The following is a 12460-nucleotide window of genomic DNA, read 5'->3' as shown; positions in this document are numbered from 1 at the left end:
GACAAAATTTTCTATAGAAATAAAATGTTGACAAAATTTTCTATTGAAATAAAATTTTGACAAATTTTTCTATAGAAATACAATTTTGACAAAATTTTCTATAAAAATAAAATTTTGACAAAATTTTCTATAGAAACAAAATTTTGACAAAATTTTCTATAGAAGCAAAGTTTTGACAAAATTTTCTATAGAAACAAAATTTTGACAAAGTTTTCTATAGAAATAAAATTTTGACAAAATTTTCTAAAGAAATGAAATGTTGACAAAATTTTCTATAGAAATACAATTTTGACAATATTTTCTATAGAAATAAAATTTTGACAAAATTTTCTATAAAAATAAAATTATTACAAAATTTTTTATAGAAATAAAATTTTGACAAAATTTTCTACAGAAATAAAATCATGACAAAATCTTCTATAGAAATAAAATCTTGACCAAATTTTCTATAGAAATAAAATTTTGAAAAAATTTTCTATTGAAATAAAATGTTGACAAAATTTTTTATAGATATAAAATTTTGATAACATTTTCTGAAGAAATACAATTTTGACAACATTTTCTATGGAAATAAAATTTTTACAAAATTTTCTATAGAAATCAAATTTTGACAACATTTTCTCAAAAAACAAGAATATACAGCACTAAGTTCGGCCGTGCCGAATCTTAAATACCCACCACCATGAACCAAATATTAGGGTTTCCTTTGAAATTGCAGGAGGGCTTGAGGACTTGATGACACTTCCCGAAGATCAATTTAAAGATTTCACCTATGAGGACTATATCAGATTCGGGATTTATAAGAACCCTTTTTGTTTGAGTTTTAGAGGAATCATTAACATCTCTTGTAAGTGTGCAAAAAAATTATAAAATAACGTCTTGATTTTAAATTTTAAATCTGTAGACGTAAAATCTGGAAATTTTACATTGAGTTTTAAGCAATTTTCATGATCAGTGCGCCTTCTACACCCTCAAGAAGTGAAGTCGGTCTATATGGAGGCATTACCAAATGGACCGATAAAAACTTAATCCGATACACGTTTTTGTGAGCCTAAAATACCAGAATATTTACAATTTCAGGCAAATCAGATAAAAACTACGGTTTCTAGAAACCCAAGGAGTTAAATCGGGGGATCGTTCTTATGGGGGCTATACTAAAATATGGACCGATATTCACCGTTTTCGGCACACCTCTTTATGACCCGAAAATACCTCTAGATTTCCAATTTCAGGCAAATAGGATAAAAACTTCGGATTCTAGAAGCCCAAGAAGTAAAATCGGGAAATCGGTCTATATGGGGGCTATACCAAAATATGGGCCGATACTCACCATTTTTGGCACACCTCTTTATGGTCATAAAATACCTCTAGATTTCAAATTTCAGGCAAATTGGATAAAAACTACGATTTCTATAAGCCCAAGACCCCAAATAGGGAGGTCGGGTTATATGGGGACTATACCAAAACCTGGACCGATATAGCCAGCAGACAAAGGACGAGTTTGTGCAAAATTTCAGCACGATTGCTTCATTATTGAAGACTGTAGCTTGATTACAACAGACAGACAGACAGACAGATAGACAGACGGACAGACGGACATCGTTATATCGTCTTAGAATTTCTCCCTGATCAAGAATATATTTACTTTATATAGTCGGAAATCGACATTTCGATGTGTTACAAACGGAATGACAAACTTATTATACCCCCGTCACCATTCTATGGTGGTGGGTATAATAAAATTTTTACAACATTTTCTATAAAAATCAAATTGTTACAAAATTTTCTATAGAAATAAAATTTTTACAAATTTTTGACAAAATTTTCTATAGAAATCAAATTTTGACAAAATTTTCTATAGAAATAAAATTTTTACAAAATTTTGAAAAAATTTTCTAAAGAAATAAAATATTGAAAACATTTTCTATAGAAACAAAATTTTGACAAAATTTTCTATAGAAATAAAATTTTGACAAAAATTTTCTATAGAAATAACATTTTGACAAAATTTTCTATAGAAATAAAATGTTGACAAAATTTTCTATAGAAATACAATTTTGGCAAAATAGTGTTTTTTCAGTTAGTTTTTTGGTAAAATTTTCTCCAAAGTTTGGTAGATGATTATGGTTATTTATTTATACATTTTTTAAAATTGTGCAAAAAAATTGTATTTTGAAATATTAAAAATTAAGATAAAATAATTAATAATTACCTTATAGATATATTTAAATCTACTGTTACTTGTATATCTATATAACTGGAACTATAAACAGAAAAACACTTATTGTTGCATTATAGTTGTATTTTCCTGGGTCATCGAAATTCATCGAAATTTTGTTTTGATTACCAATGCTATTTTAAAAATTTTGTTATTGCCTTATTTTTTGACTTATGACTGTATTGAAATAAAAAGAGAAATACAATGTGTATTATCACTTCCCCTACATAAAAATACCCATGACTCATGCGATTGCTTATACAATATCTTCCGCATTGCTATAGCCTCGATGGCGCAGTAGGCAGCGCGTAAGTCTCATAATCTTAAGGTCGTGAGTTCGAGCCTCACTCGGGGCAGTGATTTTTTCTAAATATAAATGAAATATTACTAATATACCAAAATTAATAATTGATTGATTGGTGATTTTTAATATGTATGTATGGCGGAGCAGGAGATGTTAATGATGAGGATTGGCGAGCGACAACGTTGTGTCATCAAATTACGAAATTTATTCTAATTCATTGACATCAACAAAAGAGATTTAGAGAGTGAGACCATTGAAAAACTGTAGAACTGAGGACTATCTGCCCTACATAAATATCATGAAGTTTGCGTGTCATAAATAAATGTGTTGCCGTTTGGGCTAAAAATATCAATCAATAAGATTTCTATGTTTTAATAAAAATGATGATAGAAAATTAAAATAGGAGAATATATGTGTGAGAAAGTGAATATTTAAATAAATAATTGTAACTATTTTGGTTAAAATTAATATTTTGGTTTCTTGAGTATGTTGCCTTTTTACGTTTTCTTGCCTTCAGAGCTTCCCCGAAAGAAAAAAACAATTTCTTCTAATAGCTGCCCTCTATACCACAAACAAAAGAGACCACAAGTATATGATCTACGAGCTCCATAGACCTTATAATACATAGATGATCCACTATTCTCTTTAAAAAAAATGTGTCAGTTCCAAAAATTAATTTTCTGACATTTCGTTTTGATTTTTTCGTAAAGAGTCAGTCCCAAACATTAATTTTCGTGCATTTGCTTTTGTGTTGTTCGTAAAGAGCAATGCTGCAAAAAATTAAATTGACACCCATGGCTCATCTATGTATTTATAAGGTCTATGATCTACGAGCTCTACACCTTGACATTTCTTATCTCATTGTCAGAGCACAAGCTTGTCTCTTAAAAACTAGATTCTCTTGGCAGCACATCACACAGTGTTGCCATTCATTTTATTTTTTTTTGTACTCACCACATTATTGTTGCTTGATCATGATGGCAAGTTTGTTATCTTGCAATATATTAAGAAAAAAATAATAAATAACATACATTTTTTATTCAATGGTAAAGTAAAATACTAAAAAAATAAAAGTTCATTAACATAAATTCAATTGCTTGGGCTTATATTTCCTTCACCATGGATTGCATACAAACCCAGCAAAAGCAGCGTCGCCAAAAAATAGTGATTTGTTTGTTTATGTTATATCCGGAAGTGGTGCAAAATTGGCGCAGAAGCGATGAATTTGGAGAAAATCTTTCTAAAAACTACCAAAAAAATATTAATTTGCAAAAAATTATTTCCATAGAAAATTTTGTCAAAATTTGTATCTTTTGGAAAATTTGTCAAATTTTTTTCCTATAGAAAATTTTGTCAAAATGTTATTTCTATAGAAAATATTGTCAAAGTTTTATTTTCATAGAAAATTCACACTTCACACATCACTAGATCGACACAGAATCTCATCATCACCTGTATGGGCCAGTATTTCGATTTTAAGAATTTTAGGGAGCTAATAAAAATATAAATAAAATAAAATTATACCCTTTGAGAGTCGAACCTGGGACCACACCAGCGTTACCGTTGAGAATTTCTAGGAAGTAGCACAAGCCATAAAAGGTGGCACACTTATTTTAAAAAATTGACACACTTTTCCTAAAGAAAATACATACAACAATTAAACGCATAAAATATATGAAATATTTTTTCAAATTTTTATTTTGCAATTTTGGGATTATTCATTTGGCTTGAGGTCATAGACTAATGAAAAATTCTGGTGTTGTTGTTTTTCATTACTTTTTTATAGAAATGTTGCTGTTCTCGGATATTTCGATACACCATCGGTGATCATCTTCAGCGAGATATTATATTTTACAAAGTTATGGACTTTCTCCTTACAAAGCTCATGTCTAAAAATTTTTAAATTTAAATCTTAAGTAATCTAACGTTAATTTTATCTCCAGTTAGTTGAAAATCTCTGCAATTTAATATTCAGAAGATTGACCCGGTCTATTACTATAGAAAATGTTTCATGCATACTTTTAGGCGGTAAATGTATACACTAATAACGTTATGATAAAAAAATTGCAATAAACGGATGTAGTGGAAATTAAATTTAGGTCATCAGAATGGTTATGAGATTAATTGAAATTTAGCCACCAATTAATCAATATTCCATTCTAGCCTAAAAAAGGCTTAAAATTTTCCCATTCTCTGACTACAAAAGTAGATACAAAAAGTGGTCAAAAATTATGCATATTTGTCGGCGGGGGCTAAACTCAATTTACCGCCAATGGCTTGATGGCCGAGCTGATGCAAATATGTTTACTGGGCTTCGGTTAATTATATAGTAAACTATTAAATTAAAAGTATCGAAGCACTATGGTAGAAATCTTTGGGAAGAATCTAACCTAAATAAACTTAAAATCAAATTGACATTATCAAGCGGACAATTGTGATGCCTGAAGATATGCAATGAAAATCGATTTTGATAGGTAAACTGTTAATTTAAAGGATTGATATAAAATAATTTTTGCTTTATTTTCATCTAATTTGAAATAAAAGCGACTTCAAAATTTCGTAGAAAAAAATTTAAAATTTATTTAATTCATATTTTTTATATATAAAAATGTGTGACAACTTTTATTGCGAGTAACACTCTTTAGAAATTCTCAACGGAATTCGAAACAGATATTATAATTTATTTAAATTTACAATTAATTTTGTTATTATATATAATTAACAGAATAAACAAATAATTGTTAGGTCTCGACCCTATATAAAAGATTGAACCAAATATAAAATGATTTTGATTATCTCATAATATAATTTGTATGCTATGGCTGTGACACAAAAATAGCCTCGATGGCGCAGTAGGCAGCGCGTAAGTCTCATAATCTTAAGGTCGTGAGTTCGAGCCTCACTCGGGGCAGTGTATTTTTCCAAGATTTAAAAAGTTTAATTCTGATGGGGCGGGGGCAAACTAATAACGATCTCTTTTCTCCGTATAATGCCAATTTAATTGGGCTCATAGACTTATCCTATTGGAAACTATCCTTATTCTGTAGAAAATTATTGTAGTCAATTTATTTTCAAACTAATTAAAATTGATTTTTTAATTTAAGAATTTCCCCTCCTAACGGATTATCTTGTAAACAAGGTGCCACGGAAGGGTTTGCAAGGTCCTGTATATATTTGTTGGTTGCTGTCCGCATAGCCTCGATGGCGCAGTAGGCAGCGCGTAAGTCTCATAATCTTAAGGTCGTGAGTTCGAGCCTCACTCGGGGCAGTGTATTTTTCCAATATTTAAAAAAGTTTAATTCTGATGAGGTGGCAAACTAATAATGATCTCTCTTCTCGGTATAATGCCAAATTAATTAATTGGGCTCGTAGACTTATCCTATTCTGTAGAAAATTATTGGGGTCAATTTATTTTCAAACTAATTAAAATTGATTTTAATTATCTTGCAAACAAGGTGCCACGGAAGGGTTTGCAAGGTCCTGTGTATATTAGTTGGTTGCTGTCCGCATAGCCTCGATGGCGCAGTAGGCAGCGCGTAAGTCTCATAATCTTAAGGTCGTGAGTTCGAGCCTCACTCGGGGCAAGGATTTTTTTCCAGTGAGAAAATTCCAAAGTGCAGGATAAACCCCTGTCCCCTACAGGATAAACCCCTGTCCCCAAAATAAATATAAATTATACATTCGGGCAATTCGGATGAATATGTAGTGATTTATATATTCAGTAGAATTGTAAAAAACCGGTCTGCAAAAAGAAAAAAAAAATCCAATTAAAATTTTAATGAAATTTATAACTCAAAAAATTTTCGAAATTACCCAGCAAAAAAAGCGTCGCCAAAAAAGTAATGAAAATGTTCTTTTTGGATCCGGAAGTGGTGCAAAATTGACGCAGAAGCGATGAATTTAACATGGGCTTGTCATAGGACGGAAGTCCTCCATTTAAACAGCCGTTGCACTGAGTTTGCATCACTTCTTTAGGTGTGATCCGAATTCAATGTTTTGGATGTAAATTAAACAATTCTGTGATATTTTGTCAAAAAAAATAATTTTTATAATTTTTTATAATTTTTAATGGATTCTAACGCTTGTCGGAAACGTTTGACCTCAAATATTTTCAAAAATTCACAATTTTTTTCAGATTGGATTTAGCATTTTTTTCGACAAAATTTAAATGATTTGTACCATTTTATGAATTCTTACTCTGTTTTTAACCTATTTGAAACAAATAAAGTTAAAATTACCCATTAAAAGTATGAAAAAACTAAGTTATAAAAATTGAATTAAAAGAACATCTTGGGTAGTTAAAATAAAGAACATCATTGTGAGTGCATCTTCTGGAAGTGCTTTTAAAGTTGTGCTTGTGGAAGAACTTCCAAATTTTTTTGCTGGGTAGTTATATTTAAAATTAAATTTAAAATTAAAAATTTGAATTTAGCTTTTTACAATTTTCCAGTGTTGTCGTTTTCGTGACTAAGACAATTGAAGTCTTACTAAAATTTGTTTAATCAAAGAATTTAAAAATATTTGAATCAAAGTATTTAAATATATTTTTTTAATTAAGGCACAAAAAAAGCGTTTCCAAAAAAGTAGTGAAATTTTTCTTTTTGGATGCGGAAGTTGTGTAAAATAGGCGCAGAAGCAATGAATTTAAGACAGGCTTGTCATAGGACGGATGTCCACTATTTCAACAGCAACAGGTTTCACTAAATTTGCGTAATTTAAGGTTTGATCCGAATGCAGTGCTTTGGAGGTGAATTAAAAATTTTGTGATATTTTGCGGAAAAAAAAACAATAATTTTTATAATTTTTTTATGATTTTTAATGCTAGTCTGAAAAGTTTGACCACAAATATTTTCAAAATTCACTATTTTTCTAGAATGAATTTTAACAATTTTTTCGAAAAAATTGAAATAATTGTTACCATCTAATTAATTCTCAATTTGTTTTTAACCCATTTGAAATAAAAGTTAAAATTACCCATTAAAAATGTGAGTTATAAAAAACTAAATTAAATAAATAAAAAAATTAATAAATAAAGAACATGTTTTGGAGGACATTAAAGGGTGTGCCTTTAGAACAATATCCAATTTTTTTTGCTGGGTTTATTAATAACCCAATTAAATTTAATTTTTAAATGTATAATTTAAGTTTTTTAGTTGATGTCAGACTTCTCATTGATTGGATCAATTGCAGTTAAACATCATTTGGATCAAGTAAATAAAATATTATTAGTTTTTGTTTTTAATTAAAAAATTTTAATAAATAATATGTCAAAACTAGATTTAAAATATTAAAAAAAAAATAGAATTGCGCCAGGATTTGAACCCGGACCCCATGTTATGATGTGTTTTGTAGTCGGCCAATGGTAACCGATTTTAGTTGTTAATGGTAACCCATTATTTCTAAAACTCGGGTAATGCGGCTTTTATGAAAATTTAATTACTGGTAGTGTTACTTAAATTAATTTATTCTAAAATTTGTCATACCTTCATCCATGTTTAATGTTGGATGCCACGTAGTCATAGCCTCGATGGCGCAGTAGGCAGCGCGTAAGTCTCATAATCTTAAGGTCGTGAGTTCGAGCCTCACTCGGGGCATCAGCTTTTTTTGTCCTATTTTTCATTTTCATTGGTTATCTACAGTCTATGTTAAATACAAACAGCATTAAATTTCCTACCCTACACATAACCATAATGATGATGCAGCACACTAGATAATGCAAAATCGTTTACTATGTATACATCTTGTTAACAATGTTGAATATCATTCACTTTGGCTTACAACTCATTTACTAAACTAATTGTCATTCATTTATGTCACAATAGCTTCACCCCCATACCCATGTACATTATCGACAGTTAGCATATCAATCATTCAAGCCTAGTACTCTAGTGCTTTCGAATTATTCTCATTTGCTTTATACAATGAAACCTTTGTTTACATTATATTTTCTACATATGAAAAATATTGTTATAGTTGTATCTCTTATTGTGATCTTTTGTATTGCAACAACAGAAATAGCATTTGCTTTTGTTCAATTGAAAAGCCCTTAGCATACACAAACACACACACACATATCCGCATAAACATTTGTTTTGTTGACAATCCTTAATGTCTACAATTAATATATGTAAATGTTTTCGGTTAGCATAAGAATCTCTTCGTACATAACAATGAACTAACTCATACACCTCTTCCTGACTGCACAATGAGAACATATTAATGTTATTGTTGTTGATGCCATTGTCTCCCCACATTTGATGGAGATAACATGAGCAACTTTATAGGGGAGGCAGTGTATGCGTGTGAGTGTGTATATGCAATAAATGATAACTTTGAAGAGGTTATCTAACATGACTGAAGAGAATGAGTGCAATTGAGTGTTCGAGATTTGATCTAAAAAATATGCATGCACACATATGTACGTGTTATAACGATAATGTTGTTATGTGAATAGGATCTAAATAGCTACCATTTCCAGTATAATGTATCCCACATCATCTATAGGTTTACAATTCAATTTACTATTCATAATGTTTTAATTGAAAAAGTAAAGAAAATGAATTGACAATAGCCAGATACTACAATTGAAATGTCTGTACACAGAAAAAAATTAAATGAAATTTAAATCAAATTAAATTAAATTAAATTAAATTAAATTAAATTAAATTAAATTAAATTAAATTAAATTAAATTAAATTAAATTAAATTAAATTAAATTAAATTAAATTAAATTAAATTAAATTAAATTAAATTAAATTAAATTAAATTAAATTAAATTAAATTAAATTAAATTAAATTAAATTAAATTAAATTAAATTAAATTAAATTAAATCAAATTAAATCAAATTAAATTAAATTAAATTAAATTAAATTAAATTAAATTAAATTAAATTAAATTAAATTAAATTAAATTAAATTAAATTAAATTAAATTAAATTAATTTAAATTAAATTAAATTAAATTAAATTAAATTAAATTAAATTAAATTAAATTAAATTAAATTAAATTAAATTAAATTAAATTAAATTAAATTAAATTAAATTAAATTAAATTAAATTAAATTAAATTAAATTAAATTAAATTAAATTAAATTAAATTAAATTAAATTAAATTAAATTAAATTAAATTAAATTAAATTAAATTAAATTAAATTAAATGGAATGGAATGGAATGGAATGGAATGGAATGGAATGGAATGGAATGGAATGGAATGGAATGGAATGGAATGGAATGGAATGGAATGGAATGGAATGGAATGGAATGGAATGGAATGGAATGGAATGGAATGGAATGGAATGGAATGGAATGGAATGGAATAGAATAGAATAGAATAGAATAGAATAGAATAGAATAGAATAGAATAGAATAGAATAGAATAGAATAGAATAGAATAGAATAGAATAGAATAGAATAGAATAGAATAGAATAGAATAGAATAGAATAGAATAGAATAGAATAGAATAGAATAGAATAGAATAGAATAGAATAGAATAGAATAGAATAGAATAGAATAGAATAGAATAGAATAGAATAGAATAGAATAGAATAGAATAGAATAGAATAGAATAGAATAGAATAGAATAGAATAGAATAGAATAGAATAGAATAGAATAGAATAGAATAGAATAGAATAGAATAGAATAGAATAGAATAGAATAGAATAGAATAGAATAGAATAGAATAGAATAGAATAGAATAGAATAGAATAGAATAGAATAGAATAGAATAGAATAGAATAGAATAGAATAGAATAGAATAGAATAGAATAGAATAGAATAGAATAGAATAGAATAGAATAGAATAGAATAGAATAGAATAGAATAGAATAGAATAGAATAGAATAGAATAGAATAGAATAGAATAGAATAGAATAGAATAGAATAGAATAGAATAGAATAGAATAGAATAGAATAGAATAGAATAGAATAGAATAGAATAGAATAGAATAGAATAGAATAGAATAGAATAGAATAGAATAGAATAGAATAGAATAGAATAGAATAGAATAGAATAGAATAGAATAGAATAGAATAGAATAGAATAGAATAGAATAGAATAGAATAGAATAGAATAGAATAGAATAGAATAGAATAGAATAGAATAGAATAGAATAGAATAGAATAGAATAGAATAGAATAGAATAGAATAGAATAGAATAGAATAGAATAGAATAGAATAGAATAGAATAGAATAGAATAGAATAGAATAGAATAGAATAGAATAGAATAGAATAGAATAGAATAGAATAGAATAGAATAGAATAGAATAGAATAGAATAGAATAGAATAGAATAGAATAGAATAGAATAGAATAGAATAGAATAGAATAGAATAGAATAGAATAGAATAGAATAGAATAGAATAGAATAGAATAGAATAGAATAGAATAGAATAGAATAGAATAGAATAGAATAGAATAGAATAGAATAGAATAGAATAGAATAGAATAGAATAGAATAGAATAGAATAGAATAGAATAGAATAGAATAGAATAGAATAGAATAGAATAGAATAGAATAGAATAGAATAGAATAGAATAGAATAGAATAGAATAGAATAGAATAGAATAGAATAGAATAGAATAGAATAGAATAGAATAGAATAGAATAGAATAGAATAGAATAGAATAGAATAGAATAGAATAGAATAGAATAGAATAGAATAGAATAGAATAGAATAGAATAGAATAGAATAGAATAGAATAGAATAGAATAGAATAGAATAGAATAGAATAGAATAGAATAGAATAGAATAGAATAGAATAGAATAGAATAGAATAGAATAGAATAGAATAGAATAGAATAGAATAGAATAGAATAGAATAGAATAGAATAGAATAGAATAGAATAGAATAGAATAGAATAGAATAGAATAGAATAGAATAGAATGGAATGGAATGGAATGGAATGGAATGGAATGGAATGGAATGGAATGGAATGGAATGGAATGGAATGGAATGGAATGGAATGGAATGGAATGGAATGGAATGGAATGGAATGGAATGGAATGGAATGGAATGGAATGGAATGGAATGGAATGGAATGGAATGGAATGGAATGGAATGGAATGGAATGGAATGGAATGGAATGGAATGGAATGGAATGGAATGGAATGGAATGGAATGGAATGGAATGGAATGGAATGGAATGGAATGGAATGGAATGGAATGGAATGGAATGGAATGGAATGGAATGGAATGGAATGGAATGGAATAGAATAGAATAGAATAGAATAGAATAGAATAGAATAGAATAGAATAGAATAGAATAGAATAGAATAGAATAGAATAGAATAGAATAGAATAGAATAGAATAGAATAGAATAGAATGGAATGGAAATGAAATGAAATGAAATGAAATGGAATGGAATGGAATGGAATGGAAATGAATTGAATTGAATTGAATTGAATTGAAATGATATGATATGATATGATATGATATGATATGATATGATATGATATGATATGATATGATATGATATGATATGATATGATATGGTATGATATGATATGATATGATATGATATGATATGATATGATATGATATGATATGATATGATATGATATGATATGATATGATATGATATGATATGATATGATATGATATGATATGATATGATATGATATGATATGATATGATATGATATGATATGATATGATATGATATGATATGATATGATATGATATGATATGATATGATATGATATGATATGATATGATATGATATGATATGATATGATATGATATGATATGATATGATATGATATGATATGATATGATATGATATGATATGATATGATATGATATGATATGATATGATATGATATGATATGATATGATATGATATGATATGATATGATATGATATGATATGATATGATATGATATGATATGATATGATATGATATGATATGATATGATATGATATGATATGATATGATA

At 27.1% G+C, this 12460-nt stretch overlaps 5 non-coding genes across 5 annotated transcripts; all 5 read left to right on the top strand.

Annotated features, from left to right (window-relative positions):
• Window positions 1–2501: 2501 nt before the first annotated feature.
• On the top strand, window positions 2502–2574 carry TRNAM-CAU (transfer RNA methionine (anticodon CAU)). Its single transcript has one exon. It is a non-coding gene; the product is annotated as a tRNA-Met (tRNA).
• Window positions 2575–5360: 2786 nt separating this feature from the next.
• Window positions 5361–5433, top strand: TRNAM-CAU (transfer RNA methionine (anticodon CAU)). Its single transcript has one exon. It is a non-coding gene; the product is annotated as a tRNA-Met (tRNA).
• Window positions 5434–5717: 284 nt separating this feature from the next.
• On the top strand, window positions 5718–5790 carry TRNAM-CAU (transfer RNA methionine (anticodon CAU)). Its single transcript has one exon. It is a non-coding gene; the product is annotated as a tRNA-Met (tRNA).
• Window positions 5791–6033: 243 nt separating this feature from the next.
• TRNAM-CAU (transfer RNA methionine (anticodon CAU)) lies at window positions 6034–6106 on the top strand. Its single transcript has one exon. It is a non-coding gene; the product is annotated as a tRNA-Met (tRNA).
• A 1937-nt stretch (window positions 6107–8043) lies between these two features.
• On the top strand, window positions 8044–8116 carry TRNAM-CAU (transfer RNA methionine (anticodon CAU)). The gene has a single exon. It is a non-coding gene; the product is annotated as a tRNA-Met (tRNA).
• Window positions 8117–12460: the final 4344 nt, after the last annotated feature.

Source organism: Haematobia irritans, chromosome 2 (genome assembly GCF_050003625.1).
Source record: "Haematobia irritans isolate KBUSLIRL chromosome 2, ASM5000362v1, whole genome shotgun sequence".
NCBI lineage: Eukaryota > Metazoa > Arthropoda > Insecta > Diptera > Muscidae > Haematobia > Haematobia irritans.
This window is presented reverse-complemented; position numbering and strand designations above follow the sequence as displayed.